The 21,190-nt window shown below is 42.8% G+C and overlaps 1 protein-coding gene across 1 annotated transcript in view; it reads right to left on the bottom strand.

The window, feature by feature from the left end:
• Positions 1-18,336, bottom strand: part of itpkcb (inositol-trisphosphate 3-kinase Cb) — a 215,559-nt gene extending 197,223 nt beyond the window's left edge. Inside the window, exon 1 of the mRNA XM_039768129.1 lies at positions 18,251-18,336. The gene's annotated coding sequence lies outside the window, so the exon portion shown is untranslated. The remainder of the gene's footprint in view (positions 1-18,250) is intronic.
• Positions 18,337-21,190: the final 2,854 nt, after the last annotated feature.

The following is a 21,190-nucleotide window of genomic DNA, read 5'->3' as shown; positions in this document are numbered from 1 at the left end:
CCACCAAGACAGAATACATGTGTGTGAATGAGAGGGAGGTCAGTTGAATGGTGAGGATGCAAGGAGTAGAGTTGGTGAAGGTGGATGAGTTTAAATACTTGGGATCAACAGTACAGAGTAATGGGGAGTGTGGAAGAGAAGTGAAGAAGAGAGTGCAGGCAGGGTGGAATGGGTGGAGAAGAGTGTCAGGAGTGATTTGTGACAGATGGGTATCAGCAAGAGTGAAAGGGAAGGTCTACAGGATGGTAGTGAGACCAGCTATGTTATATGGGCTGAGATGGTGGCACAGAGCAGAAAGCAGGAGACAAAGCTGGAGGTGGCAGAGTTAACGATGTTGGTTGTAACAAGAATGGACAGGATTAGAAATGAGGACATTAGAGGGTCAGCTCAGATTGGGCGGTTGGGAGACAAGGTCAGAGAGACGAAATTGTGTTGGTTTGGACATGTGCAGAGGAGATATGCTGGGTATATTGGGAGAAGGATGATAAGGATAGAGCTGTCAGGGAAGAGGAAGGCCTAAGAGAAGGTTTATGGATGTGGTGAGAGAGGACATGCAGGTGATGGGGGTGACAGAACAAAATGTAGAGAATAGAAAGATATGGAAAAAGATGATCCACTGTGGCAACTAACGGGAGCAGCCGAAAGAAGAATAATAATAGCACATTTATAAATGGAATAACAGTAATTTACTGCTTGCTTTTGAAAACTCGTGTCTAAACTGGCTTGTGCTAACATAGGACTTTGACTAATAATAATAAAACAACATTATGTATGAACAGCATAGATGGCAGGATACCTATGCCCAGCGTACACCATGTCAAGAAGCAATTTGCTTACCATTGAACTTATAGCCTTCTAAAACACACATTTACCTCCAAAACACTACAAAAGATGATTCTTTCCATTGATTGACTAAGACAACATACACAAAAGAATACAATTATACATACATTTCTGTAATTTTTCACGTAAGGAAGAAAATTTGTTCTAATCATGGCACCAGAGAGTGGCGACATGTTGCATGTTGGTTAGCACATGCAGGTTAGAGTTTCACAGGACTACACATGTGACAATAACAGCCCTGATACTTCTTTATGTGTACTGGAGTTATATTTTCTAAAGATAGCTATCATGACTAGAGAGAAGAGAGAGATCGGGAGTCCGCACTGATTACGGCGCATTGCTGCACCCACTACATGGTGAACCACCCGGATTGAGATCCAAGTGCAGCTGTGCAACAGATGGCTGGAATGCTAATCTTGCCACCAACTCCGCAAGTTTTCCCCTGTAAGATGGAGGACCTACATGCTGAGCTGAATGCAGATTAACGTCATACCCAAAAGGAAGCAATTGCAGGTTCAGGGCCTTGCTCAGGGGCCCAAAGGAGTAGAGTCACTTCTGGCATTTATGGGATTCGAACCGGCAACCTTCTGATTGCCAGAACAGATCCCTAGTTATAATTATTATATTATAATTCTATATACTTATATAACCATTATATTATTATAGTTAGAATTATTTCTTTATAATTATTCCATGCATTTCCATGATTTCTTCCGATTGCCAGCACAGATCCCTAATTACTATATAATGAGCCATCCCCCACGGCTTCGCCCACGTATTAGTGAAACAGGACAGTGAGGAGGGCCCCGCCCAGCTCCACACTCTTGACGTCACTCTTCTTCTCCCCTCGGCCCGCAGCCTCTGTCTCGGATTAGCATGAATATATCACTCCTTGCAAGTGAACCATAATTCTTAGGGCAATGAGAGAAGTCACAAAATCAACCGGAATGTTCAAGCAAATTCTAGAAAAAAAAAAAAGATCTAAATCCGTTAAGTAGTTCTCTCATTCGCTAGGTAATCGGAGTTAAGGTTACGCCCCGAGACAGACACGTGAGTGAGGAGGACCCCGCAGCCCGATGAGACTCTCTCTCGGATTCGGGCTAATAAATCGGTACCCCAAGCAAACTATGATATTTAGCGCAATGAGAAAGTCGTAAAATCAATGGAATGTTCAAGCAAATTATAGGAAAAACCCGATCTAAATCTGTTAAGCAGTTAGGGGTAGGGTAGGGTAACCTACCTTCCAAACTTCAAGTCCTCATGGTTTGGGAGATTTTGTGATGAGTGAGTCAGTGGTATTTGGCTTATATCTATATCTATATCTATATATAACCTATCTCTATCTCTATATCTATTGTGAACCCGGCCCGGACACAGACAGTCGGACATGTTGTTTCTCAACCACCACACGTTTATTTACAATATTATTTACAAATATAATGTCACTAAGACACAGTCCAATGGTCACTCAGACCCCAAATTAGTGCACAAACCCCAAAGTCACAGCCCTGGCCACAATGCCTTCTTCGGGCCGCCTCCACTCTCCTCTCTTGCCTCGTCCTTCTTCCACCCGACTCTAGCCTCGAATGATGGGAGACGGCCCCTTTTATACAGGACCCGGATGAGCCCCTGGTGTTCCCGGCATTCCTCTTCTGGCCACGCCCCAGTGTGGCGGAAGTGCCGGCTGTCCTCCCGGCAGCTCTCCGGGTGCCGTCCTAATTCTTCCCCCCAGCACTTCCTGGTGTGGCGGAAGTGCTGGGGTAACAGGTCCCCAAGGCATTGGGGCACCTCCTGGCGGTGACCACGGGCCCCTACAGGGTGGAGCTTCCATGCCCTGTACCCGTGGCCCCCAAAGCAACCAGGAAGGCGACCCCCACGTGATCCAGGGTGGGCACAGACCAACATCCGGTCCCTCATGGCGTCCCGGCTGGGTCATTGCCCCTGGCATCCCTGACACTATATATCTATATCTATATCTATATCTATATCTATATCTATATCTATATCTATATATATCTATCTATCTATCTATATCTATATCTATATCTATATATATCTATCTATCTATATATATATATATATATCTCTATATATATATATATATCTCTATATATCTCTATATATATATCTCTATATATCTCTATATCTCTATATATATATATCTCTATATATCTCTATCCATCCATCCATTTTCTAACCCGCTGAATCCAAATACAGGGTCACGGGGGTCTGCTGGAGCCAATCCCAGCCAACACAGGGCACAAGGCAGGAACCAATCCTGGGCAGGGTGCCAACCCACCGCAGGACACACACAAACACACCCACACACCAAGCACACACTAGGGCCAACGTAGAATCGCCAATCCACCTAACCTGCATGTCTTTGGATTGTGGGAGGAAACCCACGCAGACACGGGGAGAACATGCAAACTCCACGCAGGGAGGACACGGGAAGCGAACCTGGGTCTCCTAACTGCGAGGCAGCAGTGCTACCACTGCGCCACCGTGCTGCCCATATATCTCTATATATCTATATATATATATATATATATATATATATATATATATATATATATATATATATAGATAAATATATTATGATATATTACAATTATATATAATTATTATAGTTATCATTATTTCTCTATAATTATTCCACGTATTTCCATGATTTTTTTTTTCCCCTTGTTTCTGTATATATGGAATTCATTTCTGTCATTGCCTCTCTTATCTGGTGTACTTTTCAATACATTAAAAATATTCTGAGTCTCGGCAGGCTCCCATTTTGTTTTTCTTATGACCACCGTGATTCTGAGCTGCTTTGCTTGTCGTTGCAATGAACGCTGCTACCATGTGACAGTGGGAGGTCACAACCTGTGATGTCACTAGTGTGACAGTGTAAAGGTCATTTCAAACATCCTCGAGTGTCCACGTTTCTGGATTTGTAGTAGCTATGCGAGTGTTTCTGAGAGTTTTCTTTGATTGTGGTAGCGATGCTTCTTTGCAGTAAGGAGGTTGTGGATTTGCTTCCCGTGTCCTTCCCTGCGTGGAGAGCGCTTAGAGTAAAAAGAAGAGCGTTATATAAATGTAAAGACTTATCTTTATTATTTGGCAACAAATTCTAGGACATTATTGTTGACTTTGATTTTGGTTTACAGATTAGTCTAGATGCACCATCATTTGACTTTGACCCGAGCCTCTCTCTAAACTTTAATTCAGCACTTTACATCTCCTGAGGTCTCATTTATAAATGTTTGTCATTTATTTGGAACTCAAAACATCCAAGTATCCAAAGAGCGACCCTTCAAAGACCAAAGGCAGAAGGTGGCATGGCTCTACCTAACTTTCAGTTTTTTTACTGAGCAGCAAACATACAAGCTATAAAAACCTGGACACGGACACAAATGGATGAACATACACAGGCTTGGTCTACAATAGAAATAAAATCCTGCAGCACTTCTTTGTATTCTCTGCTTTGCGCCCCAATAAATGCAAGTTATCGCCAATATACTAACAGCCCAATTGTGCTTCACTCACTCAGAATATGGAACCAATGCAGGAAGCATTTTAAGATTATCTGTAGCACCTCTGCATGAGAACCATCTCTTTCAACCCACGCAAACATATGCAGTTTTTAATATCTGGAAAAGATTTGGGATTAAATTGCTTAGAGATCTTTATATAGACAACATCTTTCCATCCTACGAACAATTACATTCCAAATTTAAAATTCCAGCTACACATTTCTCACACTATCTTCAAATTAGGAACTTTGTTAAACAGAACCTGCCTGATTTTCCACATCTCACACTCTCCTCCATGCTGGAAAAAATATTGCTCAATTTCGGACTTAGACACCATTTCTGCAATATATAAAATTATTTTACAGTCCCTCCCTTTCAAAGATCCCAGAGTGCAGTGGGGAAAAAGATCTCTTAATCAATATATCAGTAAAGGTGTGGGAAGTAGCAATGGAGAGAATTCACTCAAGCTCCATACGTGCAAAGCATACAATTATTCAAGTCAAAATGATAGATCGAGCACATCTGTCTCGTCTAAAATTGTCCAAAAATGTTTCCAGTGCAAGAGCCAACCTGTGAATGCTGCAATCACGTCCCAGCCTCACAGGGTCACATGTTTTGGGCCTGCACCAAATTAAGATCATTTTGGACCAAAATCTTTAAGTGCCTCTCAGTCAGTCTTGGTGTCACAATCCCTCCTAACCCACTAACATCTGTGTTTGGTGGGCTCACAGAGGGGTTTAACTCTTTGAGGGCTGAATTTTTTTCCACACAATGCACTGGTTTCACACATAAAATCAACATAAAACGTCTGTTGCTACGTGCTGTGGCTTCTGTTGAGGCCTGTTCGGCATCTCTGGCAGCAGTGGCTGCACAGGGGTAGCTCGATGGTCAGCAGGAATGCATGGCGGGCCGGCTACCTCTCTGTCTTCGCACAGCAGGTGGGTGACGGTGGCAGTCATAGTGTAACGCAATATGGTTTGTACCTCGTCATCTTAAGTTGTGGTCCTCCTAGGCGAATGCAGCTGTAGGTGTATCAGCGACACAAACGTGTTCAGCACCACGATCAACTGGGGACCAATAGTCTGCCCGTACCTCACTTTGTTTTCGATAGCCATCTCCAGATCACTTGCATCAAACTCAATTCAGAGATAATACGTAAAACGTCCATGGAGTATTTTACTTTTGCACATTTGCTTTAGTCTCGGCAGATGTCGATGCCATTTTTGAAGCTGTTTACTCTTTACTGCTCATTCACGCGCAGTGAATCGAGGTCAAATCAACAAAGCTACGTAACTTTCCTTAACGCAGAGAGAGTCAAACTAAAACTTAAGGGTGAGTTTTGTCACAGTTTACAGCCGATTACCGTCCTCTACTCCTGAATTTTTCAAAAGTCAACATCAGCCCTGAAAGAGTTAAAGTGGAGAAGGACAAACAAACTGGGACTGCCTTCACTACACTATTGGCAGGCAGACTTATTTTGCTAAATTGGAAGAATCCTAACTCTCCTCTTTTAAGTCAGTGGGAAACTGTGGGTAACTTAAGTCAGAGGGGTCCTTTCATTGGAGCAACGTTTCAGCCGTGGCATGGCCAAATGGGGAGGCAGCTAGATGGATGAGGTCTCCAGGACTCTAAAAATATCCAAACCTAATTATGTCATATCATCTACTGTTAAACCGTACTTCTAAAATTTTTATTATTATGCTGTCTTAAGGAATTGTTCTGTTCTGTATATTGTATTGTATTGACCCCCTACTTTTGACACCCACTGCACGCCCAACCTACCTGGAAAGGGGTCTCTCTTTGAACTGCCTTTCCCGAGGTTTCTTCCATTTTTTCCTACAAGGTTTTTATTGGGAGTTTTTCCTTGTCTTCTCAGAGAGTCAAGGCTGGGGGGGCTGTCAAAAGGCAGGGCCTGTTAAAGCCCATTGCGGCACTTCCTGTGTGATTTTGGGCTATACAAAAATAAACTGTATTGGATTGGATTGTATTGTATTGTAACTGATGTTTTATACTTTTCAAAATTGGAAAAAATCAAATTCTCAGTTAGAGGATCTGTACAGAACTTTTTCAAAACCGGGCAGGATCTAATCAATAACAATTTAGAATAAGAAGGAGTAATTCTCTCCGCATTTCTTTTTCTTCTCCATTCATCTCTATTGCCTGATTAAACTCATCAATTTAGGTATGCTTACAAGCTTTAAGTATTACTCCGGTGGCCATGCTCTCTTTCTCAGGCGTGGGGTTCGATTTGTTTTCAATCCTATTTTTTGTAACAATTGATTTATTTTTATGGAATGATTACAATAAAATTAATAACATTTAAAAAAAACAAAATAAATAAATGTTTGTTTGTGTGGATTTGAGTGTGTAAATATGCGTACATCAAAAATGGGAATATGCATATGGCAAATATCCAATTTAGAAAATTTGGTGTACACATATTTCCATGCAATTTGCCTTTATATAATCACAGTCATTTTATAAACGTGCCTCAAACCCCACCAGGTTGCCACCCTGGACTATGATAATCATACGCAACCACAATGCTGTCGAAGTTCACTGGCTGGAGGAGCCTCTGGACTTTGCCAATTGCATGTGAGGAGATCTATGGTATGGTCCGCACAGCACTGAAGCACCTCTCCTCTGCGGCATGCGTAAGGCGCCAGTGTCTCGGTATTAGTCACCATCACCTGGCACATGTAATAGCAGGACTACTGTTACAATGAATAGTACAGACCATATGAAACAGTGGGGGGCTCAGCCTGTTACCTTACCAACAAGCCGGCCATCACGTAGAGAGCCATCAGCAAGGCGTTGTGGTGTTATGGGTCCACAGCTCGTTGAGAAGGCCATTCATTTTAAATAAATAATCACCGCACTCGAGGCGGCTTCGTGAGGGGGGCGTTGTTGTAGCGAGCCGCGGGGCAGTCGTCGATGTGGGCATTTCTCACCGTGTGCACAGGTGAGGAACTGCCCACATTCGTGATTGCTCCCGTGGCTAATGCTACAGCTGTGATGGCCCCTCACGTTTTAAAAGAAGCGCGAGTTGGTTTTGGGGGGATGTGTAAGAAACGATCGGAGAGAAAAAGGAAAGGAAAGAGGACGGAGGTTACACGGAGCGAGGAAGCATGCGGTGCGTGCGTGTGGTGAGCGCGCGATCGAGCGCCCTAGGGCAGCTGTAGGGAAGCTGGGTGTTAGGCCAACACCTAGACGTTTGAGTTGAGGTTGCTCCCGCTGAGTGAGCAGGTAGCGGGAGTGCCTAGAGGAAAGCGACGAGCCGCAGAAGGCCGTGGAAAGGCAGCGGAAGTCGGGAGGCTTGGTGGAGGAGTCCCCAATGTGTGCGTCCTGGCTATTAGGGTAATCAAGTCTCGGGGACTGGGATGAGTGCCATACCGGAGCCAGGGATCGGGAGGTCTCCAGTCTCGTGCGTGTGTTGTAGGAGGGCAGCTGCAGAGAGCGTCTTGCCTACTGCTAAGCCCAAACGGGATAAGCAGGTGAGACGCTAACAGAAAAGAAGCACCAAGCTTATTTGTTGTTGTTTTTAAAGACAGCTTGTGGTGTTATGGGTCCACAGCTCGTGGAGAAAAGGCCATTGATTTTAAATAAATAATCATCGCACCCGAGGCGGCTTCGTGAGGGGGGCGTTGTTGTAGCGAGCCGCGGGGCAGTCGTCGACGTGGGCGTTTCTCACCGTGTGCACAGGTGACGAACTGCCCACATTCGTGATTGCTCCCGTGGCTAATGCTGCAGCTGTGATGGCCCCTCACGTTTTTAAAAGAAGCGCGAGTCGGTTTTAGGGAGAGAAAGAAACGATCGGAGAGAGAAAGGAAAGGAGAGGACGGAGGTTACCGGGAGCAGGAGAGGAAGCAGGTCGGTGAGAGGGAGAGAGCCGCGAAGAGCGAGCGGACGTGCGAGCGAATGAGCGCTCGTGGACAGCTGCATGGAAGCTGGGTGTTAGGCCGACACCCACGTGTTTGTGTTGATGTCGCTCCCGCTGAGCGAGCAGGTAGCGGGAGTGACCAAGGTGAAAGCGACGAGCCGCAGAAAGGCAGCGGAAGTCGGGAGGCTTGGAGTGGCAGTCCTTGGTGTGAGCGTCCTGGAGACCAAGGAGTCCAAGTCTCGAGGCTGGGATGAGAGCCAAACCGAAGCCAGGGATCGGGAGGTCTCCAGTCTTGCGTGTGTTTGAGGAGGGCAGCTGTAGAGAGCGTCTTGCCTGCTGCTTGGCCCATACGGGATAAGCAGGTGAGACGCTAACAGAAGAGCACCGTATTTGTTGATGGTTTTAAGACTGCTTCCTAAAAAGATTTTAACCTCTCGTTTTTAAGGATTGTTTTTCCAATGGTTTTAACCCCCACGTGTTCGTTTTATGGATTATTTATTTAATGAATATGAAGACCTGCACTATTTATGAACACTGTTTTTGTTTTTGTTGACTGTTTTAAATAAAAGCACTTTTGCACTTTCTACCTTCCCCTTGCTCAGTAATTTGCCTCCATTGACTAGCTCACTCGGCAACATTATCGACGGTGTTGGGTTCATGTGCTTCCAACAGCAAAGGGAGTGTGGAGCCAGAACCCACATCGTCACACAGCTTCCTGATCGTTTTAAACCTCGTTGTTTTTAAGAAGACTTTTTCTAATGGTTTTGAATCTCCACGTTTTCATTTTATGGATTATTTATTGAATGAACTGCACTATTTATGAACACTGTTTTTTTTTTTGTTTTAATGGACAATTTTTAATAAAAGCACTTTTGCACTTTTTACCTTCCCCTTGCTGGAATTATTTGCCTCCATTGACTAGCTCACTCAGTTACATTATCGACGGTGTTGGGTTCAAGTGCTTCCAACAGCAATGGGAGTGTGGAGCCAGAACCCACATCGTCACAGGCGTCTGATCATTGCTATTTGCCTGAGAATAAATGAAACATGGCTTGACCCGGGCCACCGAGCCACAAAGTTTGTCAGTCTCACCTTGGCATTACAGATGGCTTGTGTGTTAATGGAAGGTCACTATTTACAGTGTCTTTCTCTTAAGGTGTTCTTATTACAATAGGAGTGCAGTAAATTGCTCCAATTACAATAGAGAAACCGAACAGTGAATTGTCATTTTATGTTGGTTTGCGCAACCAAAGTCAATGTCAATTTGTTTATGTAGCACATTTGAAAACAATGCCGTTGAGCCAAAGTGCTGCACAATAAAAAGCATAAATAATAACTAAACAGGAAATGGCATGGAATAAAAATGAGTTTTTATCCTACACAGTCAGAGACGATGATGTCCTTATACTATGAGGTAAGCTGTTCCATAACTTTGGAGCAACACAGGCGCAAGAGCAATCACCAAATCAAAACCATACCACAGCTGGATGTGGTGCCTTGTCGGTCGCACAGTGGGCATGATGGGGCCTGAAGCTTGGCCAAGGCCTTCCTGACCTGTCGGCCAGTTCTCTCTGGTAGGCGCCTGCTGCCAGAAAACCAACCGTTGTTAAAATCTGCATATGAACAGGCGCAGCGCGATTTCAGTCAGTCTGTCTTTCTAACGCCAGGCCCAACTCAGCACAAACTGTCGTTCCAAGAGAATGGCTCTTGAAAGTCTAAATCAGCTTAGAAGGCAGTCTCACCGGCTTCTAAAAGCTCGTTCCCTTCATCTGCATGGTCTTCGAGCAGCGCCAAAAACGTCATGTTGTGTCAAAGGATCAGAGTCTGAATAGGCCGTGGCACGAGAGATTTAGAGCTTTCTGTATGCAGCGAGTGACTCACATCGGTGATTTAACAGCGATTTGGTTTCTAAACTGGAGAAGTGACTACAGGTAGCCAATATAAACTCTATAGGGCAAATACGCGGCATTGGCCCTCTTAAAATGGAACTAAACCTGACTCAATTTTGTGTGGTGATACGTTTCTCACGTCAACGCAAATTCTAACAACAGCTCGGTGACATGAAACATAATGCACCAGTAACGGCGTACTGCAAATACACTTGACTTGAGCATTCCTAGTTTTCATCCTCTTCTCTGTATGTTTAGCATTCGTTTCCTCAGAGGTTGATGTGCTTGCTGCTTCCTGAGCAGCTCTTCTTTTATCCACCCTAGCAGCCCGCTTCTTCTCTTCTTTCGTCGGCATCTTTTCGCGTCAAAACTGGTTAAGTCAGTGTTTGTGTTGCAATTGCTTAGTATGTTTTCCTTATTTTTTTCACTTAAGCTGCCACTTAAGTCTTCAATCTGCCCTAAAAATGATTTAAGATATGAAGTGGAAATGACGGTGAAGGTGGTAGGGATGAGAATGGCGCCCGTACACATGCGCCACATGGCCGCCCTGCTGCCCGCTGCTGAGAGTTGATTGTACAATAAAATAAAATAAAAACAGGAATAACCTTGGAGGTCAATCTTCACCCAGAAAGCGGATAGTAGAGGTATGTACGGATATACAGTACGTAGTATATGATGTGCACCAAATTACAGGTCAATAGTTCAAACGGTTTGCAAACTACAGGTGATATAAAATCCTGGACAGACAAATGGACAACCATGGTAGCATATTATATATAAAGATGTGAGACATCATGTAGCTGGTTTGGCTGCACTTACCTACTTGATCAAGGGTGTCATCAGTTCCAGTTTCATTGAAATGTTCCATACGGATGGGTCTGACTTGTTGTAAATAAGCACACATTCTGCCCTCAAGTTGTCTTTTATAAATCCTGACTTTTGTGTAGAAAGCTGTATATACACGTTTCAAGTCTTCTTTTGCGCAGGTTTTATAAATCTGACCCCTGGTCCTTTCATACAACTTCTTGGCTGTCTGCCCCACCAGACAGTACTGATAACAATTTAAATATTCAGTGGATTTCTAAAACAAATTCAAGCCATGGAGATGCCCATCAAGACTGTGCAAGCCCACTCATTGGCAGGCTCCACTCACAGGTAGGAAGCGACGGCCACCAGTCTCTCCAAACACACAGCTGTCCTCCTCCCTCACGCTGTACTGCAATGCAAGACAAACGTCAAAGTAAAAGGAGTGGGAGTTCAGGGTGTGAGGTGTAGAGGAGTGCAGAATTGGCTCAGACACAGTAAGCAAAGGGTGATGGTGCAAGAGAACCCTATAAAAATTGGGTGATGTTAAGAGTTGTGTCCACAGGGCTCAGTGCTGGGGCTGCTGCTGTTTTTAATATATATATAAATGATTTGGATAGGCGGCACGGTAGCGCTGTGGGTAGTGAGACCCGGGTTCACTTCCCAGGTCCTTCCTGCATTGAGTTTGCATGTTCTACCCCGTGTCTGAGTGGGTTTCCTCCCACAGTCCAAAGACATGCAGGTTAGGTGCATTGGCGATCCTAAATTGTCGCTAGTGTGTGCTTGGTGTGTGTGGCACCCTGCCCGGGGTTTGTTTCCTGCCTTGTGCCATGTGTTGGCTGGGATTGGCTCCAGCAGACCCCCGTGACCCTGTAGTTAGGATACAGCGGGTTGGATAATGGATGGATGGATGGATTTGGATAGGAATATAAGTAACAAGCTGGTTAAGTTTGCAGATGATACCAAAATAGGTGGATTGGCAGATAATTTGGAATCCATTATATCATCACAGAAGTACTTGGATAGCAGACAGGCTTGGGCAGATTTGTGGCAGATGAAATTTAATGTCAGTAAAAGTAAAGTATTACACATAGGAAGTAAAAATGTTAGGTCTGAATACACAATGGGCGGTCGGAAAATCGAGAGTACACCTTATGAGAAGGATTTAGGAGTCATAGTGGACTTAACTGCCGGAGAGTGTTTAGAAGCCATAAAGAAGGCTAGCAGAGTGTCAGGTTATATAGCGCCTTGATGTGTGGAGTACAAGTCACAGGAGGTTCTGCTGAAGCTTTATAACACAATGGTGAAGCCTCATCTGGAGTACTAGGTGCAGTTTGGGTCTCCAGGCATAGCAGCGCTAGAAAAGGTCCAGAGAAGAGCGACTAGGCTGATTCCAGGGCTACAGGGGTTGAATTATGAGGAAAGATTTAAAGAGCTGAACCTTTACAGCAGTGGTGTCCAACTCCGGTCCTGGTGGGCCGCAGTGGCTACAGGTTTTCATTCTAACCATCTTCTTAATTATTGAGCCATTTTTGCTGCTGATTAACTTGTTTTGCCTTCGTTTTAACTGACGTGACTCAGACCCCTTAGTTCTTTCTTTTTCCTTGATGAGCAGCCAAACAATAATGAGAAGCAAAAAAAAAAAGCCACCACATGACCAGCTAACCTGAAAATAAAAAAAGGTGAAGGTCTCGGTCATGTTGGTCTGCTCAGGTCACCAAAACATCTTGACGGTGGTCTTAAAAAAAACACAAAATCAACAGAATGAGCGCAGCAACAAGTCATGATATTCAATAACAGTTTTAATTAACAGCAAGAATTGGCTTCTCATTAAGGAACTGGTTGGAGTGAAATTGGTTGGAGTTTAACGTTCCAATTTAGCTGGTCATCTGTTGGCTTGTTTCGCATCTCATTTCTGTTTGGCTGTCATTTAATGAAGAAACAAATCAATTGAGAGGACTCAATCCTTTAAAACAGGGCTATTATAAAAAAGGGAAAAGGAGTTCATTAGCAGCAAAAACTGGGCACTGATTAGGAAAAGGGTTAGAATGTAAACCTGCTGCCATTGTGGCCCACCAGGGCCGGCGTTGGATACCCCTGCTTTACAGTTAACAAAAGAAGATTACGAGGTGACCTGACTGAAGTGTTTAAAATTATGAAGGGAACTAGTACAGTGGATCGAGATGGTGACTTTAAAATAAGTTCATCAAGAACACGGGGACACAGTTGGAAACTTGTTAAGGGTAAATTTCGCATAAACATTAGGAAGTTTTTCTTTACACAAAGAACGATAGAAACTTGGAATAAGAGACCAAGTAGTGTGGTAGACAGTAAGACGTTAGGGACTTTCAAAACTCGACTTGATGTCTTTTTTTTAGAAGAATTAAGGGCATAGGACTGGCAAGCTTTGTTGGCCTGTTCTCGTCCTGATCGTTTTAATGTAAGGGGCCTGACTGAAAGGAAAAAAAAAAAAATCAAAATGAATCATCTGAAAGTGAGGCCATGTCGAGAATGTGGGCTTCGGACTTCAAGCCCCGAGGTTGTGCATTCAAGTCCCATTAGTGACACTGTGTCACCATGAGCAAGTCACTTCACCTTTACAAGAAAAATAAACTAAATAAATGGAACCAATTGTGCTTCAGATGTTGTAAGCTGCCTTGAATAAAGGTGTCTGTGACGATGCGGGTTCGACTCCATCCTCCTAATGCTGTTCAGGAGCCCTTGAACCCAACATCGTCGATAATGTCACCGAGATGAGCTGACACATAGGGACAAATCTCTCAAGGCCAGGGGATATTCCATAAAGTGCTTTTATTCAAAAACAATCACAAACAAAAAGTGCAGCGTCAAAGTTCAATAAATAAATCCATAAAAATCAAGTGTCCAGTGGGGTTAAAACCATCAACAATAAATAAATCCTTTAAAATCTGAGGTAAAAATGTAGAAGTTAAAAACGCAGTCTCTCACACCCTTCTTGTTCTCTGGCCCACCTCCATCACTCTCTCCCCGGCTCACCATTACTTGCAGCCGCGGAGACCCAACAGTCACGAGCTCCTTCTGTCAACCTCCGTCTTGGCCTCCAAACGGACGTCACTGCCAGACCGACGAGGCTGGCTCTCCTCCTGTGATCTTTCGCGCACCCGTAGTCGCTCCTCAGATCCAGCGGGATGACACCTCTCCAACTCACCCCACTCGCTAGTTGTCAGTGGGGCGAACTAGCCCCCTAGAGCGCCTCCATCTAACGCTCCTTCGCGGCGCCCCCGCTCGTTCTGTCTCTCTCTCTCTCTCTCTTAAGGTGGCCAGATCATCCAGCCTAGACTGTCATTGCCGTACTTTAACCTCCTTCTCACATCGTTCTACCTCCTTCCATTTCTTTCCCCGATTTATCTCTTTTTTTTTCCACGATTCCTGATTTTTTTTCCCATCATTTATGATTTATCCCCCCCTCTGGTGTACCTTCGCTTATATATACACCTCTCTGCCTCCGTGGGCACAGCGTCTTAATTACACACCGCAGGAAGCCAATGAGGCAAACAAGAGCGACCGCACCCTCACGTGCAGGTGCGACTCGCTCCAATCACCCCATTAACTCCCCGCGGTTGTGCAATCGCGCCCACGGAGAACGACACGGCCATACGGATTTAAAAAACCTGACTTTGTTCGGAAGCCGCGGACCCGCTATACCACAGTGCCAACCAAATTATAATAATAAAAAAATATATATAAAGCTGAACAAAAGACTTCTCAGACTGGACAACTGAACTGCACTCAAAATGCCCTTCTAATCTCAGCCATATGGCTCCTTCCCGGAGTTGACATGTCCTATCAGTGTTTGTGCGGATGCCATAAAGGCACGTCAGCTGCCTCTCAGAGAGCAAAGACAAACTGTTAGCGTCATTATTTGTAAGGTACAACTGATGTGCAGCATTAACACCTGTCATGTGATTACTAACAAACTAAGCCATGCAGAAGAAAAATATCAGCTCCTGCAGAAAATCAAAGGCAACTCTCTTATGACATCCTCATTAACTGCGGAATACCAGCAGTAGAACACTGAACGTTCTCCTGGTGGGTTCGAAAAATGGAAGATACCAACGTAAAGTACACAGGATGTCAGCAGCACGGAGCGATCTCCTTGGATAGTGCGGTGGATACGGAGCGGCGTGCTGGCAGGTCACTGGGGGGCAGAGATATCAGTGCCAGCTTGGCAGAACCGCTAAAGGCCAAGACTGGCAACCTGCAATGGCGAGTGTGGCGTGTTGCGAGTGGCCGAGTGTGTGTCTCACCAACTGACCCCTCACTTGCAGACAAACCTCCTCACTGGGGAGCCCGGGATCTTCTCCGTCTTCTTGTTACGCGTTCAGAACTCACTTTTCAATGCCCTTAATTGTCTTTTAACAACTTCATGTTCATTTATTTGTGTTTCTAGCATCATAACGAAACGAAGCAGCCTACATGTGAGATTGCTTAATATCCTGTCTTAGCAGGCGAAGCTGGCTATTTAAAAATCTTGGAAAGAAAAAGTCACAACAAATGGGCAAGGTGACGTCTTTCTCACTCTAGTGGAAGCAAATTTATTTGAGATATTTACTCCATAAAATGACCTTAAATGGGGAAACTTTTGTAGAAGAGCGGCGTATTAATGCGGCAATTTGTAAACTTCAGGAAATGAGCTTATTTAGCTGTATTTATTTATTTATTTGGAGCTGGGTGCTTCTTTTCTTGTACTGATGGAGAGGATTGATTGATTTTTTGAGTAACAAAGTGAAATTCAAAACTGAATCACCTTGTATTACTCCATCCATTATCCAACCCGCTATATCCTCATTCAATGTTTATTTCATTTCAGTTTTCTTTCTTTCTTTCTTTCTTTCATCAAATGCTTTTCAGGATCTTTCATAACCGAGTTCTGTCTTTTATTTAAAACATTTCATAATGGATTTAAATCAGACTTCTTTATCTCTTTGCTGTTTATAACTTTCCTTGATAAAGTTAAGTTCTGTTGTTTATTTAATGCCTTTTTATAAGGAATTTAAATTTGTTTCTCTCTCTCTGCTGTTTAGAACTTTCTATAATAAAGCTGAGATGTCATTTAGAGCCACTGACGTTTTTCTCTTTCTTTCCTTCCTTCTTTCTCTCTCTTTGCTGTTTATAACTTTCCATAATAGAGTTCTGTCATTTAACACCAGACCTTCCTTCCTTTCTTTCTTTCCTTCCTGTTTATAACTTTCTATAATAAAGCCAAGGTCTGACGTTTAATGCCATCTACTTTTCTTTTTTCTTTCCTTCTTTCTCTCTTTGCTGTTTATAACTTTCCATAAGAGTTCTGTCATTTAAAGCCACAGAATTTTCTTTTTCCTTCTTTTTCTCCCTCTTTGCAGTTTATAATTTTCCATAATAAAACTGAGTTCTGTCATTTAATACCACCTACTTTATTTCTCTCTTTCTTTCCTTCCTTCCTTCTCTCTCTCTCTCTCTCTTTATAGAGTTCTGACATTTAACGCAACAGACTTTTCTCTTTTTCTTTCCTTCCTTCTTTCTTTTTCTCCCTCTTTGCAGTTTATAATTTTCCATAATAAAGTTGAGTTCTGTCATTTAAAGCCACCAACTTTTTATTCATTCCTTCTTTCTCTCTCTCACTTTGCTGTTTATAACTTTCCATAATAGAGTTCTGTCATTTAAAGCCACAGAATTTTCTTTTTCCTTCTTTTTCTCTCTCTGTTATTTATAATTTTCCATAATAAAACAGTTCTGTCATTTAATGCCACCTACTTTATTTCTCTCTTTCTTTCCTTCCTTCCTTCCTTCTCTCTCTCTTTGCTGTTTATAACTTTCCATAAGCGTTGTGTTGTTTAACGCCTTTGACTTTTCTTTTTTCTTTGTTTCTTTGCTGTTTATAACTTTCTATAATAAAGTTGAGCTCTGATTTTTTTCTAATGAACTCTTTAATGAATTCAGTCTTCTTTCTTTCATTGTCACTGAGCAGGCCAAGCTGGCCATTTACAAATTCAGAAAAGAGAAAGTTAATTCAAATAGTTAACAAATGTGATATGATGAAGATATTCAATAGCCTTGTGAAAGAGTTCACTTAGAAAATAAATTCTAAAGATCTTAAATGTGAATTCTTTTGTGAAAGGATTGTGAGTTCATGAGTCAATTTGTAAATCTGAGGAGAAGTTATCGACTTCTTTGAAATGTGCCTTTTGGGTGAGTTGTGTTTTTCTTTGTTTCTTTACTTGTGATAATGTAAATGATGTGTTGATTATTGATAAAGTTCAATTCTTAACTCTCTCTCATTGGGCTGGCCATTTACAAATCCAGAAAAAAGGAAGGCAAGTCAAAAAAGCAATATGATGAAGATATTTAATGGCTAATGAAAGCCAGCATTTATTTAGAATACAAATCCTTTAAAATTACCTTAAATATGGGTTCTTTTGTAAAGAGTGGTGTATTAGTTTTGTTAACTTGATGGTAATTGATTTTTCTAATTTGAAATATGAATTTATTTTTACCTTTTGGAGTGAGTTGTTTTTATTTGATTCTTAGGATAATAAAAATGAGTTGTTAATTATTGATTAATAAGGTTCACTTCATAACTCCAAACTTTCTATGTTGTTTATAACCTTCCACAATAAAGTTAAGAGATCTATCTTTCATTTAACCCCTAGTGGATTTAATCAAACTTTTTCTTTCAATGTTTTTATACTTTCCATAATAATTTAACGCTTTTCATAATGCATTTGAACAAACTTCTGTCTTTATCTAGTTTATCTTGTTTATATAATAAAGTTAACCGTTTTAGCTTTCATTTAACGCCTTTAATAATTGATTTAAATCTTTCCTTCTTTTTCTTTCCATAATAAAGTCATTCATTTAACGCGTATCATAATGAATTTAAACAAACTTCTGTCTTTCTCTTGTTTTTCTAACTTTCCATAATAACGTTAAAGTTTTGTCGTTCATTTAACGCCTGTAATTAAGAATTTAATCTCTTTCTTTCTTACTGTACTTTTTCTAACTCTCCATAATAACGTTATAAAGTTTTGTCATTCATTTAACGCCTTTCCTAATGAGGTTAAACCTCCTTGTTCCCTTCGCACGGCCCCGATCTCTGCGCATTTGCTGGCGACGCATTTCGGTCCATTCGACACGTGAGATCGGCACCTGTAGCCACAGCTGGAGAGCGCTGCTCTCCCACTCAATTGCGCACAGCTTCATATGCACAAACAGAAATAAATACAATAAAAGCAACCTCTCTTTTTCACGAGAATACTTCAACGCTAAGCAAAAAAAAAACAAGTGTGCCTTACCTTGCGGAAGCTCTTCACGTTGCGGAAGAATGCGAGAGTTAATCCACGTATACAACGTGACAATTGGACAACAGGACGAGCGCAGGGTGAGCCCGTCAGTCTTTTCGAGCGCAGATAACTGTCTGTGACGTCACGGGCTTTCCACCCCGCCCCGTCACGCCCCGCACTGCACTTTTCTGCTCTTCACCGAATCACCGGACTGCGTGTCTCTGCCTCTCGGGCAGCAGATCCAGTCTTTTAGCCAACCCGGCATGCTTCAGAAATGGATGAGGTGGCTTAATGCCAGGCGGTGCGTTTTAATCGCAACTAGATAAATAGCGCCGTTTCACGAATACAGTACGGTTGCATTACGAAAAGGGCGCTGGGGGTTCTGCTTTTTTGGAATTCCAAAATCTGCAGATTTTCTTTCCAGAGGATCGTAGATCTCCTTCTCCGCTGAAAGGTGCTGGCCTATATTGGTCGAGTTAGGATATTGAACCGAGCTAATGTTGATGGGACATAACGTGATTGGGTAGTCAGGTGCTCCTCACGGCCGGCCGCGGTGCTAGATGTCCATAGCGCAGCTTCATTCAAATCCAGAACCGCGCGCGCGTCGTTCGTTCGGCATCAGAGAGTGCAGCCTCGGCTCAAAGAAACTGGTGATTATGGATTTAGTGGGGGATTATGGCAGACAGATGATGATCGTGTGATATCACGTGTCGAGGGTTTCATTTTGGTCGTGTTTCATTATTAAACTCATTGTGTAGGTAAAGGGTGGGCAAACTTTTTTTTTCTCAAAAATGACTCCTACAGTGGGCTATATTTAACTCTATCACTTAACTCTAAGTGTGACTATAAACCCAGTTAATCTACCACATGTGCTAAGGACACTTTGTAAATGTAAAAATAAATGCTTCAAGAAGTGGTTTAAAATCTAAACCCTTTTATTAACAGCTATTAAGAGCAAAGCTTAAATATCCATAGGAGAGCAATTTTAAAGTGGAGTGATTCCACTACAACATTGCGTCAGTCATAACCAGGGAGCTGTTTCCTTCTGCACAAACTGTAAATATTGTGATGGACAGCGGAGGTTCTTTCTCAACATGTAGGCAGTTGTAAAGGTAGGACAGGGGAGAAGATGTGCCTTGGGTTGCAGGGGTGCTTAAGATTCCTTTAGGGTTCCATGGGAGTTGGAGTTTGGCACAGCTCTTTTTGTTTTTATTGGGGCCAGCAGGGGGAGCTGCAGCGCCTTAAATCAGTGGGCTTCCACCTCACTTGGGAGTGCTTCTGGACCTTGCTAATGAGCCACCTGGAGTACTCCCAGGTGCAACATAAAAGGAGCCAGGGTCGGGAGGATGATGATGACAACGATGTTGATGATGATGATGACGATGACGATGTTGATGACAATGATGATGACGACGATGTTGATGATGAGGACGATGATGATGTTGATAATGATAACGATGAAGATGATGATGGAATTGAAGATGAAGCTTGCCAGTTGAGGCAGAAGGAGAGAGGAAAAAAGAATGAAGACAAAGACAAGTGCTATATTTATTATTTATTTATTTATTGTGTTTGGTGCATATTGTGCTGTGCAGGTGAGAAACGTGTGAAAGCGTATCCCATAGTTCAATAAAGTCTGTGTATTGCTGGACTTGTGCCTAGTGTCTGTCTGTGTTCGGTTTGGGGAACTGGTGCTCCCCCTGGTGGCCACAAATTCAATTGTGATGCTGCCAGTCGTCACATTTAATTCATTGAAAAGATTTGGACCCAGTACTTGAAGTGGAACCAGATTACTGGCGGTCCTCTCTTTATGACAATGCAGTAGGATTCAAGGAAAGAGCATCCCCGTCCCCCGTATGCCGCAGATGAAATTTACTGGTAGACAAAGGCCGGCATCGGCCCATTTCAAGCCTTGTTTGTATCTGTTAATAGCGCAGGCTTTTATACTTGGCTTTCAGTGACTTATATTTGTTAAATAGCCTGCCCATAACTGTAACAGTAGCCAGTACTACACTTTTAACAATCCTGGGTCTTTAATGGCACTTTATGGTTCTTTACTGGGTTGTGTGGTTCCTTGTAGAGATATTGCTTGGCCAAGTACCATTTCATTCTGGGAAGGGTTATTTATGTATGAAGTTGGTTCTTTGTGCTTTGAAAAATATATAGAGGAAAAAAAACAACATCTTTAATGTATGGCAGGATACTAACAGATTAAGAAAACTTGGACTTAGCCCACGTTACTCGACATATGTAACAAGAGTCTTTTTAAAATCATGAGCCATTAGTATTTCACAAATCTGTTAGCATCAAGGTTATTTCTTTAGTTTACTGGCTACATCTCTTACAGCCTCCACTCCACTATTGCACTGTGTGACTCCAGAACAGTCCGTCAGCACACAGTCAGGTGGTCACCCAGCAGTTTCCAAGGCAGAGGTGTTTGTGTGCATCCAGCGCCCGAAGACGTACTCAGCACAGCAGCACCGTCACAACATCGTTGGAAACAGAATAAACAGTAATACCGCATCTGCTCCCTGCTTGTTTGTCTTATTAAACATGCTAATTTTTTTACACAAACGTAGATAATAGTTAGGAAAAAAATAAATTAAAACTCGCCTTCACCTACGTTGATGTTGGAATCCCCCAATAACAGCAGCAGCTCGCTATGAGCCCCAGAATTCCTCCTCCAGTGTTTTTGACACTCAGCTGGTGGGCTATGAATCACCTTTTCAAGTAAACTCTGATATCTGACGACTTCTTTTTCATTTCAGTCGCTGTGAGACTTTCTGAAACTGAACTTTTGAGTGCCTCTGCTACGCTATGCCATTTCCTTTTGTTGCTTATACCACTGCTTAAGCCACCAGATATCTCATTTTTTCCTTGCCTCCACGTCACTGAGCAGGACCTCCATTTTGCATTTGCTGAAATTCTGCTTTTGCCATTGTCTTTTAACAA

The sequence above is a fragment of the Polypterus senegalus genome, chromosome 11, assembly GCF_016835505.1.
Source record: "Polypterus senegalus isolate Bchr_013 chromosome 11, ASM1683550v1, whole genome shotgun sequence".
Classification (NCBI taxonomy): Eukaryota; Metazoa; Chordata; class Cladistia; order Polypteriformes; family Polypteridae; genus Polypterus; species Polypterus senegalus.
This window is presented reverse-complemented; position numbering and strand designations above follow the sequence as displayed.